Genomic DNA, 16,262 nt, shown 5'->3' with positions numbered 1-16,262 from the left:
TTACCACGGGGGAAACGGGGCCTCAATCCAACCAGGGATGGCTGGGACGCTGTGTGGCACATATGTCAGAGTTATCCCACTGAGAGGTGGAGGAGTTGGGGTATATATCCAACAACAGTCGCAGATTGAGGACTGCTGGAAGAGAGACCCTTAACTCCCTGGCTCTATTGGCCAGCTCCTTTCATGTCTCTGGGCTCTTAGAGAAAGCCTCCAGGCAAAGGATTGCAGGGGTTGCCGCAGGGAAGCCTCAGGTATGCACAAGCATGGGGAGGAGTAAACAATGTGGGTGGGACACTGACAGTGCCTGCTACCACATCTGCACAAAAAACTAGGTGACAAGCTGAAAAAACTATGCTCCAAAAGAACTGGGTTCAAAAAACCTAGAGTTATGTGTCCACGTTCTGTTTTCTTGTTTTTTGTTTTAGAGACAAGGTCTTGCTCTGTTGCCCAGGCTGGAGTACAGTGGTGAAATCACAGCTCACTGCAGCCTTGACCTTCCTGGCTCAAGCGATCTTCTCTCCTCAGCCTCCCAAGTAGCTGGAACCACAGGTACGCATCACCACGCCCAGCTAATTTTTTATTTTTATTTTGTAGAGATAGGGTCTTCCTATGTTGCCCAGGCTGGTCTCGAGCTCCTGGGCTCAAGTGATCCTCCCAAAGTGCTGGCATTATAGGTGTAAGCACCGTGCCCAACCCGTGTCTACTTTCTGACCAGGGAAGTGATGACATTTTGATGGACAGTCCCTTATTTGTATCCAATGAAGGTAAGTAGGTCTCCAAAGAAAACTCGGGATTCTATTACCGAAAGGAGGAACGTTGCTGGTCAGACAAAAACCACAGATGTCACTGAACCTTCCCCACATGCTTACTTTTTTTTTTTTTTTTTTTGAGACGGAGTTTCGCTCTGTTGCCCAGGCTGGAGTGCAGTGGCACGATCTCGGCTCACTGCAACCTCCACCTCCCGGGTTCAAGGGATTCTCCCACCTCAGCCTCCCAAGTAGCTGGGATTACATATGCGCACCACCATGCCCAGCTAATTTTTGTATTTTAACTAGAGACAGGGTTTCACCATGGCCACATGCTGATCTTTCACCTGTAGGATGAATTCACTCACAAGAGCCCGGGGCTTCATAAGGCTGGGCCAACAAGGGCCTCCTGATGGCTCCCGGACACAGGGGTGCTGTTACGCAGAGTAACGGCAGAAGACAGAGTGCTGTCTCTCTTCTGGGCTGTGCCAGGGGTGGGCCAGGAGGCAGCCACGCCATCAAAACCTGGGCTCTGGAGTCTGGACACGTTGCCAGTGTGACCTTGGGTATGTCATTGCACCTCTGAGCCTCAGTTGCTCATCTGTAATCAGGGCTGCTGCATGTGGTTGTGTGGAACGTGTTCTGTTCATCTCCAGGGGGTGCCATTCCCCTTAGATTCCATGGGTGCTGTAGTGAGTACTGCACTGGAGTGGGGGCAGGTAAGGTATCCAGCAGCAAAGTTCAGAGGCTGTGCAACCTGCCCAAAGGATCCTGGGGTGTGCTGGGGAGAACCAAAGTTTTGTTCACAATCTTTCATTCTCATACTTTTCTTTGGGGGGCTGTCATCATGCTCTCCCACTTATAGACAGGCTTACTCTTTCCTATTAGGGATGGGGAGGTACGACTGCAGACCGCTTTTCCCAACTTTGTGAACTAAAGAACAGAGGTGACTTTTCTCCTCTCCCCACAGCCTCCTTCAGTGTATAAAAACCCAACAGAAGACTCTGATTGGGTTGGGTAAGTCATGTGCTCATCTCTTGGACCAATCAATATGGCCTGGAAATTGGGTATCTATGATGGGCTGGGCTGAGATCACATGTACCCTATTGTTGCCAAAGGAACAGGATAAAATGATTAGTGATTTTGGAGCCTGGCAAGTGGCATAACCTCAGAGCCCAAAAGGCTAGTCTTCAGTCGGTTCCAGGAGCCCTGGAAATTCTTTCCTTTTCGTGACGCTTGCTTTCCATATCCACGGTGGCCCTGGTTGGTAGCCACCCTCTCAAGGCAGACTCCCTTCCAGGCAGGCGCTTTCAACATGCGCATGGGCACTGGTCCAGGGCAGGCTAGGGACAGGTCCCGTTCTCCTGCTCAGAGGCACTCAGTAAATATTTGCAGTGAGTCAGTGTGTTGACAGGTTAGGCCTCAGGGCTTGTCTGCCCCTCCCTGGTGATTGTCTCCTGCCTGGCCCTTGACTGCTCCCCTCTCCCTGTGATGGGTGTGATCTGGGCATGGTCTCCTGCCCAGGGTCTCCTGCCCATCTCTTTCTTCCCAGCCTCGGGCAGGGGTCCTTAGCTCTGCACCAGGGGCTCCCCCTCTTAGCCTCTTAACCTGGCCTTATAATTCTATCCATTTTACAGACGAGAAAATTAAGGCTCAGAAAGATTAAATGACAGGTTCAAAGTTTCCAGCATTGTAAGTGGCAGAGCCGGCATTCAAACCAATATCTGATTTTAAATCTCAGACTTACCAGATTCCTCTGCCCACCATAGATTCTGGTTTCAAATATATACACCCAGAAGCCCATCCTGGCCTAGTAACTGAAATAGCAGGAGCTGAAGGAGCCGCACAATTTGAAGTGAGTTTCATGGAAAATTCTGTGGTCCAGCCTTGGCAGGAAGTTGCCAAAATAGTCAGGTGTGGACCACAGGTGGAACCTCCTTGCATCTGGCATCTGGGCCCAGCTAAGGTCTAGAGGTCCCTGAATATAGACCCTCTCCAGAAGGCAGTCAGTCCAGGGGAGTCCAGGCAGAAGGTGGGAGGAGCTGCCACACATGCCCCACGGCACTTATAGGTTCAGCAGGCAGGACCCACGTGACCCCAGCTTGGCATCTTCCAAGACACAGCCACTGACAGTATCTATGGCCAGGCTGAGTTTAGACATGGGGTCCAAAATACTGCTACTCACTTTGCCACCGACCCCAGCAGCCTGCACCCTCCTCACCAACATTCACATAGTACCTGTGTTGTCCTCAGCCTTGTTCAGAGGGTACACCGCTCCCGTTGCAGAACCTCTCCTGTCTGGCCCTCAAGGCCAACCTTGCCCTCCCTTTATGGTGAATGGGGTATGGGCATGGAGTCTCCTGCTGTCTCCTCTCCTCTTCCCTCCCAGATTTGAAAAGAAGTCCTTGGACTCTCACCAGGAGCTCCTCCTCCTGATGTGTCCAGCCTTAGGGTCTTCTGCTGTCCCTTTCTGAGAATCTGTGCTTGCTGGAAACCCAGGACAGCTCCAAGGAGAGGAAGGACTGAAGGAAGGGGCAGTGTGGTTTGGAGAAAGATCCCAGATTCAGGAATACGACAGAAATGGGTTTGAACCCTTACTTGGCCACTCACTCACTGTGATAGGCAGACTGATGCTCCTATCCCCCCAAATACCTACCTCCTTATCCCCCAAACCTGTGAATATGTTACCTCAAATGACAAAAGGGATTCTGCATCTGTGATCAAAGGAAGGATCCTGAAATGGGGAAGTTGTCCTGGGTGACCTGGGTAAGCTTGGGCCATAACGAGGGAGGCGGGAGAGTCAGAGAAGGAGCTGTGATGATGAAGGCAGAATGGGGGTGATGCAGGCCTGGAGCCCAGGGTAGAGGCAGCCCCAAGAAGCTGGCAAGGGCAAAGGACGTTTTTTCCCCTAAGGCCCCCAGAGGGAGAGCAAGCCTGTGCCCCATTTCAGACTCTGACCCCCGAGTGGAACAGAATGCATTGATGTTGTCTGAAGCCTCTGCATTTGTGGTAATTTGTGACTGCATCCATGGGGCGCGAATCCACAAGCGCTATGACTTCAAGCAAATTCCTCAACCAGGGAGCCCACATTCCCTCACCTGTGAAATAGGAATAATAATGCATGGCCAGGTGCCAGGGCTCATGCCTATAATCCCAGCATTTTTGGGAGGCTGAAGTGAGAGGATTGCTCGATCCTAGGAGTTTGTGATCAGCCTGGGCAATATAGTGAGATCCCATCTTGACAAAAAATTTTAAAATTAGCCAGGCATGGTAGCACACTCCTATAGTCCCAGCTACTTGGGAGGCTGAGGTGGGAGGATCAATTGAGCCTTTGAGGTCAAGACTGCAGTGAGCACCACTGCACTTCTGCCTGGCCTACAGAGTAAGACCATGTCTCAAAAATAACAGCAACAACAATAACAATAACAATAATAATGCCTACCTTGAAGTGTTGTATTAAAAAGTATATATTGGGGCTGGGTGCGATGGCTCATGCCTGTAATCTTAGCACTTTGGGAGGCCGAGGCAGGCAGATCACTTGAGGTCAGGAGTTTGAAACCAGCCTACTTGACATGGTAAAACCTCGTCTTTACTATAAATACAAAAAAAAAAAAAAATTATCCTGGCATGGTGGCGGGCGCCTGTAATCCCAGCTACTCAGGAGGCTGAGGCAGGAGAATCGCTTGAACTCCGGAAGGGGAGGTTGCAGTGAGCCGAGATTGTGTCACTGCACTCTAGCCTGGGTGACAGAGTAAGACTCTGTCTCAAAAAACAAAAAACAAAACAAAACAAAAAACCATATAAACGCCTGGCTCATGACAAAACTTAATACATGATACTGTTATGAAAAGGAGGAAGAGAGAGGTGAGGAGAAGCAGAAAGAGGAAGAGGGAAGAGAGAAATTGGGTGGTGAAGCTACAGCTAGCCCCATGTTCTGGGCAGCCCCAGGCAATGCGGGGCCCATGGAAACCTGCCCATCTCTTCAGCTGGCTTTCATTCATTTTGACTTCAGGACACTCTTATCTCCCTTAGAAGGGTCAGGGCCAACCTCTACTAATAGACCCCTGTGAAAGCTTTCCCTACTGAATGACGAACAGCAGTAAAATCAGGTACAAGAGCCTGCCCCGGTATACGCCTCTGGCACTCCTGTGGCTCCATGCCACCAATGCACAGCGGCAGATTTGTCTTTCTGCCTTTCAACTTTCCAGGCTTGACCAATAGTAGCCTATGCAGAAATGTGCAAGTCACAAGTGGAATCCTTCTTTTGTGAAGGAATTGAGCTGGTAACCTGAGAGAGCTGGAGTGTGTGTGTGTGAGAGAGATTTCCAATTGCCTCCAGTTTCTCCACATTCTCAACATTTTAACGTTCTAGTGAGTGTAAAGTGATATCTCATTGTGGTTTTAGTTTGCGTTTTCCTGAAAACTAATAATGGTGGGCACTTTTTCATGTACTTTATAGTTACTTGTATATCTTCAAATGTCGATTCAAGGCTTTTTGCCTATTCAGATAAGTTGGATTGTTTATCTTTTTATTGCTGATATAAATTCATTGTTGGTGGATGTGTAAAATGATGCAACTTATTTGGAGAATTGTTTTTGGCAATTAAAAAAATTACACATCCATCCATGCTATGACTTGCAATTCCATCCACAGTAAATAAAAAGCATATGTCTGCACAAAGGCTTATTCATAAATATTCATAGAAGCTTTACTTGTATTAGACAAAAAGTGGAAATGATCCAAATGTCAGTCAGTTGGTGCACAGATAAACAAACTGGAATACAGCTATGCAATGGAATACAACCCGGCAATAAAAAGAAATTAACTATTGATACGTGCCACAACATGACTGAATCTCAAAAACATTATGATCCCTGAAAGAAGGCAAACACAAAATAGTATGTACTGTATAATTCCACATATGTAAGTTCCACAACAGGGGAAGCTAATTTATTTTATTTTATTTATTTTTATTTTTATTTTTTTCCCGGAGTCTCACTCAGTCCCCCAGGCTGGAGTGCAGTGACCGGATCTCAGCTCACTGCAAGCTCCGCCTCCCGGGTTCACACCATTCTCCTGCCTCAGCATCCCAAGTAGCTGGGACTACAGGCGCCCGCCACCTCGCCCGGCTAATTTTTTGTATTTTTGGTAGAGACGGGGTTTCATCGTGTTAGCCAGGATGGTCTCGATCTCCTGACCTCGTGATCCACCCGCCTCGGCCTCCCACAGTGCTGGGATTACAGGCGTGAGCCACCGCGCCTGGCCAACAGGGGAAGCTAATTTAGTGACAGAGACAGATCGGTTGTTGCTTTCAGGGTAGGGCATGGGGAGAGTAGGAGGGAACCTTCTGGGGTGGTGGAAATACTCTAAATATTATTTAGAGTGGGGATTACACTGGAGTATATACTTGTCGAAAATCATCAAATTAAGATCTGTGCATTTCATTGTATGTAAATGTTATCTTGTCAAAAACAAAACTGAATTATGCCACAAATTTGAAGTGCTACCACCAGGTGGCACTGATGCATAATTTCCAAGAGTTCAACTGTAAAATATATGCAGTGATTAAGACTCGTAAATCATTCTATTTGCGAGTGTTCTCAAAAGCATGTGGCATTGTTTTGTGGGTATTTTTCATTTCAAAAAGTGGTATTGTGCTGGAGGCCTCTTTCTGTTCCTTTCTTCTTTTTTACCCCATTTAGCATCGTGGAGTTTTGGCGTTTTTTTTTTTTTTTTTTTTTGGCTCTTATTTGTTTTTTGTAGAGACAGGGTCTCACCATCTTGCCCAGGCTAGTCCCATACTCCTGGGCTCAAGCAATCATTCTGCCTCAGCCTCCCAAAGTGTTGGGATTACAGGCTTGAGTCACTGCACCCGGACAGAACCGTGTTTTAAAGATTTCTTGACCTTGTGTATATCTAGTTCATTGCTTGTTACTGTGGTAGAATATTCTGTAGTGTGGTTATATCACATTTTACTTACATTTATTCCCCCAATGATGAGTGCCTCATTGCATCCAGGTCCCCAGCCATCACAAATAACTTGGTGATAAAATATCCTCTTATGGCCAGGCGCGGTGGCTCACGCCGGTAATCCCAGCACTTTGGGAGGCCGAGGTGGGCAGATCACCTGAGGTCGGGAGTTTGAGACCAGCCTGACCAACATGGAGAAACCCCGTCTCTACTAAAAATACAAATTAGCCAGGCATTGTGGCACATGCCTGTAATCCCAGCTACTCGGGAGGCTGAGGCAGGAGAATCGCTTGAACCTGGGAGGTGGAGGTTGCGGTGAGCAGAGATTGCACCACTGCACTTCAGCTTGGGCAACAAGAGCGAAACTTCGTCTCAAAAGATTAAAAAAAAAAAATTCCTCTTACATGTCTCTTTATGGAGTTGTGTGAGAATTTCTTTAATTATATAGCCAAGAGTGGGATCCTCCCCATCCCTACTCATAATATTTATTTATTTGTATCACTTTATCCCCTTCTACTTAATACATTTCCTCCAGAACTGGTCATTATTTTGGGTGAAATAAGCCAGGCACAAAAAGACAAATGTAGCATGTTCTCACATATGTGGGAGCCAAAAAAATGTGATCACATTGAGGTAAAGAGACGAAATAGGAGAACAGAGACTGAGAAGAATGAATGGAGGAGAGGGGGAAGGATGAAGAGAAGTGGGTTAAAGTGTACAAACAGTTAGATAGAAGGAATACATTCATTGCTTGATAGCAGAGTAGGGTGACGATAGTTAAACAAAAATGTACTGTACTTGGGTGATGGACAGCCTAAATACCTTGACTTGATCACTATGCATTATATATACATGTAACAAGATTTCACATGTATCCCATAAATTTTTACAAATAAAAAGATGCATCATAAAAAATAAATTTCCTTCAAAATCTTTGTGCTAAAAGTTATTAAATATATTTAAGCAATGTCCTTAATTTTTAAATTAAAGGGAATATTTGCCGTGAATCCTTTTACTTCTCTCTTTGCAAAGTAGCAAGTGTTGTTTGCGATGTGTTTTAAATTTACAAAATAGTATTGTTGACTAAGATTTGGATCTCCATATATATATATATATATACACACACACACACACACACACACACACATACACACACATATATTTTTACATTCTCAAAGGAGGTGATCAAATCATTAATCTGGATTTTTTTATACTGAATAAATTTCTCTCTATTTTTTTGTGGTATAGCAGCTGAATTTGTGCACCATTGTAAGTTGTAAATTAAAGCTGGTATTTAAAAACAACTTTTAAGGCAAAGTTTCTCAATGGTGGCACTACTGACATTTGGGACCTAATAATTATTTGTTATAAGGGGCTGCCCTGTGCATTGTGGCATATTTAGCAAAATCTCTGGCTACTACCCACTAGATGCCAGTAGCACCTCTTCTCAGTTGTGACAACCAAAAATGTCTCCAGACCTTGTCAAATGTCCAATGGGAAACAAAATTCACTCCAGTTGAGAATGAGTGTTTTAAGGTAAGTGAAGTCTGGGATTCATTTGGGATCTTTTTCTAATGTTTCCTTTCTTTTAATCAGTTCATTTCAATCCTAATCTCGGCTATAGACTTGTATTACATGGCCGTTTAAAAAACATCCTCCCCTGCTTTCTAGCTGGAATAAAGCTCCTCCTGGAGACACTTTATCTCCAGATACTTTCTGGAGTCCTTCATCTTTTAGCGGACTGAGCATCAAGCAGTCTTCAATGTTTGCTTCTCTCTAGGTTTCCTGACCTCCCTCTCTTAGCCACTGCAGATGTCAGAGGAAGAAGAGGGAGTCAGAATTTCTCCTGTGCTCCCCTCCCAGAGGAACCCGGAAGAGCAGAGAGAGCCCCACAGCGGTGTGATAAGAACTCTGAAGATGTGGGGCGCGGTGGCTCACACCTGTAATCCCAGCATTTTGGGAAGCTGAGGTAGGCAGATCACCAGAGGTTGAGAGTTTGAGACCAGCCTGGCTAACATGGTGAAACCCCATCTCTACTAAAAATACAAAAATTAGCTGGGCATGGTGGCGGGTGCCCGTAATCCCAGCTACTCGGGAGGCTGAGGCAGGAGAATGGTTTGAACCCGTGAGGTGGAGGTTGCAGTGAGCCGAGATCATGTCGCTGCACTCCAGCCTGGGTGAGAGAGTGAGACTCCACCTCAAAAACAAACAAATAACCACCCCCCCCAAAACAAAACAAAACAAAACAAAGCAAAACTCCAAATCTCAAAAACAAACAAACAAACCCCCCCAAAACAAAACAAAACAAAACTCCAAAGTGTGATGAGTCGGTCTGTGAAGGAAACATCCTCCTCTTCTTTTCAGTTCTGACATCCGTCTCCCCTCATCAAGTGACTGTTAATCCTCTAGACCTTTGTAACTTAATTATCTAGAAGGCTTGGGTGAACACTAGAGTGCTCACTGTGCCCCTCACCTTTGTTCCCCAGCGTACTAGCTCTGCAAGATACTTCTCAAGAGATACTCTCCATGGTCAAGGAAGTGAGGGAAATGCTGCTCACTGGATCTCTCTCTGGGACACTGGCACTGACCACTAGTCTATTAAAGGCTGTGAGAAGCTTTTCAGGAGTCTATTTTTCTTCCAGTATTTCTTGGATTAAGTGATTACAAAAACTTCCCACCCCCCCCATCACATTTAACAAATATCTAATAACACCCCTCTGAATTGGTGTCAGAATTGGTGTCCCAGGGAACACGGTTTAGGAAATGTCTTAATTTTTTTTTTTTTTTTCCGAGATGGAGTTTCGCTCTTGTTGCCCAGGCTGGAGTGCAGTGGCATGATCTTGGCTCACTGCAACCTCCACCTCCTGCATTTGAGTGATTCTCTTGCCTCAGCCTCCCAAGTAGCTGGCATTACAAGCATGCACCACTACACCCAGCTAATTTTTGTATTTTTAGTAGAGATGGGGTTTCTCTATGTCCGTTAGGCTGGTCTTGAACTCCTAACCTCAGGTGATCCACAAGCCTCGACCTCCCAAAGTGCTGGGATTACAGGTGTGAGCCACTGTGCCCAGCCGGAGATGTCTTAAATATTAACACCCTTCCAGCCTGGCCAACATGGTGAAACTCCGTCTCTACTAAAAATACAAAAAATTAGCCGGGCGTGGTGGTGCACGCCTGTAGTCCCAGCTACTCAGGAGACTGAGGCAGAAGAATCACTTGAACCCGGGAGGCAGAGGTTGCAGTGAGCTGACATTGTGCCACTGTACTCCAGCCTGGGTGACAGAGTGACACACTCTCTCTCTATATATATACATATATAAACAACCTATACCTTTTACAAATCGCCTTCAAATGCCATTAATTTGTTCATTAATTTGCTCAAAAAAACTGCTGAGCATCTACCATGCTAGGGAGTAAGGCTACAAAGACTACCTGTTCCAGCAGCCCCCAGACTAGTTGGGGAGCAGGTGTGGGCAGACTGTGCTGGCACCTGGGACAACGGCTGAGCCAGGTGTTCAGGAAATGATGGATGAAGTGATTAATTCTGACAGCAGCACTCTGATAATCTTCCCAGAACAAGCAAGACCTCATCTGAACCTAGAATATAAGCCTGGGCCCCTTCCATCTTTGCGGTGTCAGGAGCTTGTTAGAAATGCAGAATGTCCTGACCTAGAACTACCAAATCAGAACTTATGCTGTGGCAAGTTCCCGGGTGATCCTTATGCGCATTCACATTTGAGAGGCGCTGCCTTAAAATAGCACACTTTCTGACAAGAATGTAAACAGAACCAAAACATATTTCTGTGTGGTATCTTGGTCAAAGGCTGACCTAGTGGGCTCCATACTAGGCCAGGCAGAAGGAACAGGAAGATAAGGTATAGAAAGACCGGTAGCGGCAACAAGTGAAGCGTCTTCTCTCCTGTCCTGGCCCTCACCTAGCAATGACTGTGATTCAGCAGGTTAGGCTGCAGGTATGCAGTGTGCAGGGAGCAAGGACAGGCAATGAGGCTACCCCTGTGGTCCCTCCTGCCTAGATGTCTGCCATGACTGGCTCAGTGTAATGGGTGCGGCTCAGAGGAAGGGAGCGGGGGATGGCGAAGGATGCTTCCCATTATCCTCATCTAGAGACACCACCTCTGCTGTGGACCAGATGAGTGACCAGCCACGGGGCCTCGGAGCCCAGGGCTCTGTGTGGAGAATTCTTGGCCTCTTCCTCTTCCTCTTGATCTTCAACACTGGTCACAGGAGAAAGTGCAGGGAGGGTTCAGGGCAGCCTGACCCGTCAGGAAGCAGACACATTTAGGGCCAGTGTACCTGGAGGGTTCAGGGCAGCCTGACCATCAGGAAGCAGACACAACACCCTTGCCTGGGACTGGACCTGGGCCCAGACCTGGGACCTGCTGGCCTTGGTGAGACTGCGGGCAGGTTGGGCCTTGGGAAGGGGCCTTGGTGAGGACCTCGGAGAAGCCCCTTCTCACAGACTTGGGCCTGTGATGGGTAGAGAGTGGCTAGCCCAGGTGGGGGGTAACTAAGAGGGAAGGAAACTGAAAACCGCAACATCAATAACCATAGCACAACACTAAATATAAAGAGATCCCAACACCACCTGACAACAGTTGCCCTGCCCCTGCTTCTAGGAGACGGTCTGTGTGTGAAGCATCCCCCAGCAGGGGCCACCTGTGCGTGCCCTCCAGAGTCCAAGAGAAGGTGAGGTGAGCTCCCAATGCCCAGGATCACCAGGATGTAGACTTCTTGCTATTCTACCTAAATAAATAAATTAGGCAGGAATCTAGTTGACAGAGATGGGCTAGTAGAGATGGCATTTCACGTAGCAGGGAGGGCCCAAGGAAAGGCCCAAAGGCAGGACCACATTCATCCAGATAGGAAGAGAAACATTAACGTATGCGTCTCTCTCCTATCCTGATTGAGCTAGCCCTACTGTGTTTTCCAGTCTGAGGACACCAGTCACAACCTGTGCATATCATGGTGATAGAGTCACGTGGTTGCTCCTCAAGGACTGGGCTAGTTCGGACTCAACTTGTCTTCCATCAGCCCACTGCACAGTGGCCCAACCTGGCCTCAACTGGAAGAGTAAGTACTCCCCATACCTCTACAATAGTTGCTCAGGACAGTTCAGCTGGATCCGCTGAAGCAGTCCCACTCCTAGAGGCAGCCCTCATCAGAAGGATCTCTGCCTCCTGCTTTCTGAAGGGTTAACTCCAAGAGTCTAACCTGGCCAAGGCGTATCTGGAGGCAGATTGCTTGGCTGGGACTTGCCAGGGTTGGTCTCATTTGTTCCTGATAACGTGAGTATAACATAATGTGTGTGTTTTCTTAAAAAACAAAAGAAAGCTGGGTGTGGTGGCTCAGGCCTGTAATCCCAGCACTTTGGGAGGCCGAGGTGGACGGATCACTTGAGGCCAGGAGTTTGAGACAAGCCTGACCAATGTGGTGAAACCCTGTCTCTACTAAAAATACAAAAATTAGCTGGGCGTGGTGGTATGCACCTGTAATACCAGCTACTCAGGAGACTGAGGCAGGAGAATCGCTTGAACCTAGGAGGCGGAGGTTGCAGAGAGCTGAGATCTCACCACTGCACTCCAGCCTGGGTGACAGCACGAGACCCTGTCTCAAAAAGAAAAAAAAAATAAAGCAAAAACAAAAAACAAAATAAGCAGGATGGTGTTCCATATAAGTCTGAAAGTCTGAATCTGCTAAGGAGTGTGTAACAACTGACCTGCCAAAAAAGAAAAAAAAATCAGAAAGGAAAAAGAGGCTGGGCACGGTGGCTCACACCTGTAATCACTTTGGGAGGCTGAAGTGTGCAGATCACTTGAGCCCAAGAGTTTGCCACCAACCTGGGCAATATAGGGAGACCCCATCTCTACAAAATATATTTTAAAACATTAGCCACATGTGTTGGCATGCACCTGTGGTCCCAACTACTTGGAAGGCTGAAGGGGAGGATTGCTTGAGTCTGGGAGGTCAAGGCTGCAGTGAGCTGTGATCACACCACTGCACTCCAGCCTGGGCACCACAGCAGGACCCTCTCTCATAAAAAAAAAAAAGGAAGAAAAGAAAAGAAAAATTATAGTTATGAAAGTAATTCATGTTCATTACAGAAAAATTAGAAAATACATAAAAATATAAGGAAAAAAATCCTGCCCCTAATTCCACCATCTAAAGGCACCACTTTATACATTTTGGTGAATGTCTTACAAGTTTTTTTTCCTACGTATATTTGTGTACATATTTAACATAGTTGACAGATCATAGTGACCATACGTTTCATGCCCTACTTTTTGACTTAGCAGTACGTTATAAGCTCTTACTCATTAACGTTTGCTGTAATCATAATTAATATTCCACCCTATGATCCTCTAAGTTAGTTATTCACATCCCGGAGAGTGGTGACAGATTTCTATCACACTTCGACTGAGAATGTGCAGAGAAACTGTGATTTCTATATTCTTTCTCCCTAACTCATGTAGTCTCCTTCACAATGTCCCACCCACTGGTTAATAGGGAAAAATGACAAAGGGCCTAACTAAAGAAAAATCTGAAGCAATAACTTAAATAGCCAGTATTTAAGGCTTTTGTTTTTATTTTTTATTTTTATTTTTTTAGACGGAGTCTCACTCTGTCGCCCAGGCTGGAATGCAGTGGCGTGACCTTGGCTCACTGCAACCTCCACCTCTAGGGTTTAAGTGATTCTCCTGCTTCAGCTTCCTGAGTAGCTGGGACTATAGTGCCTGCCACCACATCCTGTTAAGTTTTTGTATTTTTGGTAGAGACAGGGTTTCGCCATGTTGGTCAGGCTGGTCTCGAACTCCTGACCTTGTGATCTGCCCGCTTTGGCCTCCCAAAGTGCTGGGATTACAGGCGTGAGCCGCCACGCCTGGCAAAGGCTTTTGTTTTTCTATGTATTCCAATTTTGTATGTCAGAAGCCTCAGTCTTTCTCTTTGCATTTTTTCTGGAGTAAATTCCAATCCCTGCCCTCCCTTTTCCCCTATGGATGCTATATTAGCCAGGTGCTCGGCAGAAAACAGATAGGTTACTCAATGTGGTCATTGAAGGGTTTAATGAAGACATTGTTTATGAAAGTGCCGGCAAGGCTAAGGTAGTGAATAAGAAATGGCAAAGCACTCAAGGACCAGAAATGTGGCAGAGCATCGCTACCCTGAGGCCCAAAGGAGCAATAATACAAACTGCAGTGATGGGAGAGGGACAGCTCGACAGGAATTTAGGTGGAGAAATGTAGCCATTTCTTACCTGTGGTCTGGCAGAGGGGGAGCTAGGGCAATAAATACTCTGGCATATTTCTCCTGCGGTCATGTTCTTTCCAGTGCCTCCCATTTGCAGAACTGAAATGGGAGGCAGATAGGTAAGTGTATTCTGCAGAAAGGCGGCCTCCCAGTGCACAAAGCAGGGTGGAAAACGGTGGACCATGGATCTGAAGAAGCGGGTGGAAAATAACCAGCCCATGTGATTTGTGCGGAAGGGGAAAAGACAAAAGAAACCAGCACTCTTCTCTGGTACACTAAGAAAATCCAGTTTCTGACCCAGAGAAGCTAAGAACTAGGTTTTGGATTTGAGAGACTCAATCAAGGCACTTTCCTGAAGGATCTGGAGCCTGCACCCTAGACAACAGCCTGCTAGCACATTCCCCAGGGAAGAACCCTGCAGAACCCGTAAGGGGACATTGATAAAGAATATTCTAAGACCAGGCACGGTTGCTCATGCCTATAATCTCAGCACTTTGGAGGCTGAGATGGGAGAATTGCTTGAGCCCAGGAGTTCAAGACCAACCTGGGCAACATAGGAAAATCTCGTCTCTACAAAAAATAAAAAATTATCTATGATGGTGTATACCCTTAGTCCCAGCTGTTCGGAAGGCTGAGGCAAAAGGGTCACTTGAGTTTGGGAGGTGAAGTCTGCAATGAGCTGTGATTGTGCCATTGTACTTCAGCCTTGGTGACAGAGTGAGACTCTGTCTCAAAAAAAAATTTTTTTTTTCTATAAATGTCTAACCAATAGCCATTTTCTGATTGCTGGACTTTAAGGCTATTTCCAGCCTTTGGCTATTACATACAACACAGAGATGAACATCTTTGTGATTCATGTTCATGATCAGTATTCTTTTTGCCATTTTGTTTTTTGTATTTAAAATGATTCCCTTAGGATAGATTATCAGAATTAGGGATAAATTGATATCAAATCCTTTCCTCCTGTATTTTTTTGGGGAAAAATATGAACATTTTAGAGACACTTGAGACCTACTGCCCGAGGATTTCAGAAGCGTATTACCAATTACAGTCACATGAGAAACCATTTCAGGACATCCTGACACACATAGAGTCTTACGGTGTAAAATGTGTGTATGTGTGTATACATATATACATGGAGACATAGACAATCTTGCCTTATTTGCATTTCTTTCGTTACTTTTGGGGTTAGATATTCATGCCCATATTTGTTAATTCCTTGCCCTCTTTTAGGAATTGACTATTCAGGCCCTTCACAATTAAGTATTTTATTTCAATCTCTGGGGACTGTCATGTCCCAGATTCTTTATCTTGCCCTCTTTTGAATAGAGAGGGGCTCTATTCCCTCCTTCAAGCCCTCTGGAAATTCTCTTCTGAATTCAAGATCCTTTGACGCAGGACTGGGCTTTGGTAGCTAAGAGCTTCGATGAGAATGCAAACAAGTGTATGGGAGTCTTAAAGCATGCGAAGCCAGGTGAGCGTTCACCCTCAGGTGGGGAGTGCAAAGACAGATGAGCGTTTGACCTCAGGTGGGGCATGCAAAGCCAGCTGAGCGTTCGTCCTCACATGGGGAATGCAAAGCCAGGTGAGCGTTCGTCCTCAGGTGGGGAATGCAAAGACAGATGAGCGTTCATTTTCAGGCGAGATTGTTTAAAGGGAAGAGAGTGGTCTGTGTATAATTTTTTTTTTCTCTGTCCATTTTTTTTAATATCCCAGAGGGACCCTGGGTGTTTTTTTTTTTAACTCCTTATTGTGACTCAAACTGGGTCTCTAAATAAACTCCTCTTAGGAGGCCTAAGACACAGATTTAGAGAAAATATGTCATTTAAAGTGCTTTTTTGAAGTCATGTGATGAATTATCAGAGCAGGAATCTCCTCACCGCCCACTGAGCTCTGTATCTTCTTTGGCTCAGATGTAGGGGAGAAACTTTCTTCTGTTCCTCTCTTTATCCCTTTTCCCTTCTAAGACTGACACAGAGAGCATGGCTTGCCCTGAGAAACCTGCACCACAGGTGATCAGGGGGTGGCAAGTGCAAGGCGGTTATATTTGTCAATGTTAAGTGTGGTATGGCATGTGTGGGAGTACAGGAGGTGACAGCAATTCATTCACACGTAGAGTAGGGTTTAGCAATGGTAATCAAGGGGCTTTTCGGAGAGGAGAGGCCATTAGTGGTCACCTTAAATGATGGACAGGATTTGGAAATACAGTAAAGGAATCAGCTAAGTTTCTATCAGTTTCTACTCTTGTCTCACTGTTACCATCAGGAATCCTGGTTGTC

The sequence above is a fragment of the Macaca nemestrina genome, chromosome 14, assembly GCF_043159975.1.
Source record: "Macaca nemestrina isolate mMacNem1 chromosome 14, mMacNem.hap1, whole genome shotgun sequence".
NCBI classification, from domain to species: Eukaryota; Metazoa; Chordata; class Mammalia; order Primates; family Cercopithecidae; genus Macaca; species Macaca nemestrina.
The sequence above is the reverse complement of the archived record's forward strand: the minus strand, read 5'-3'. Positions refer to the sequence as shown.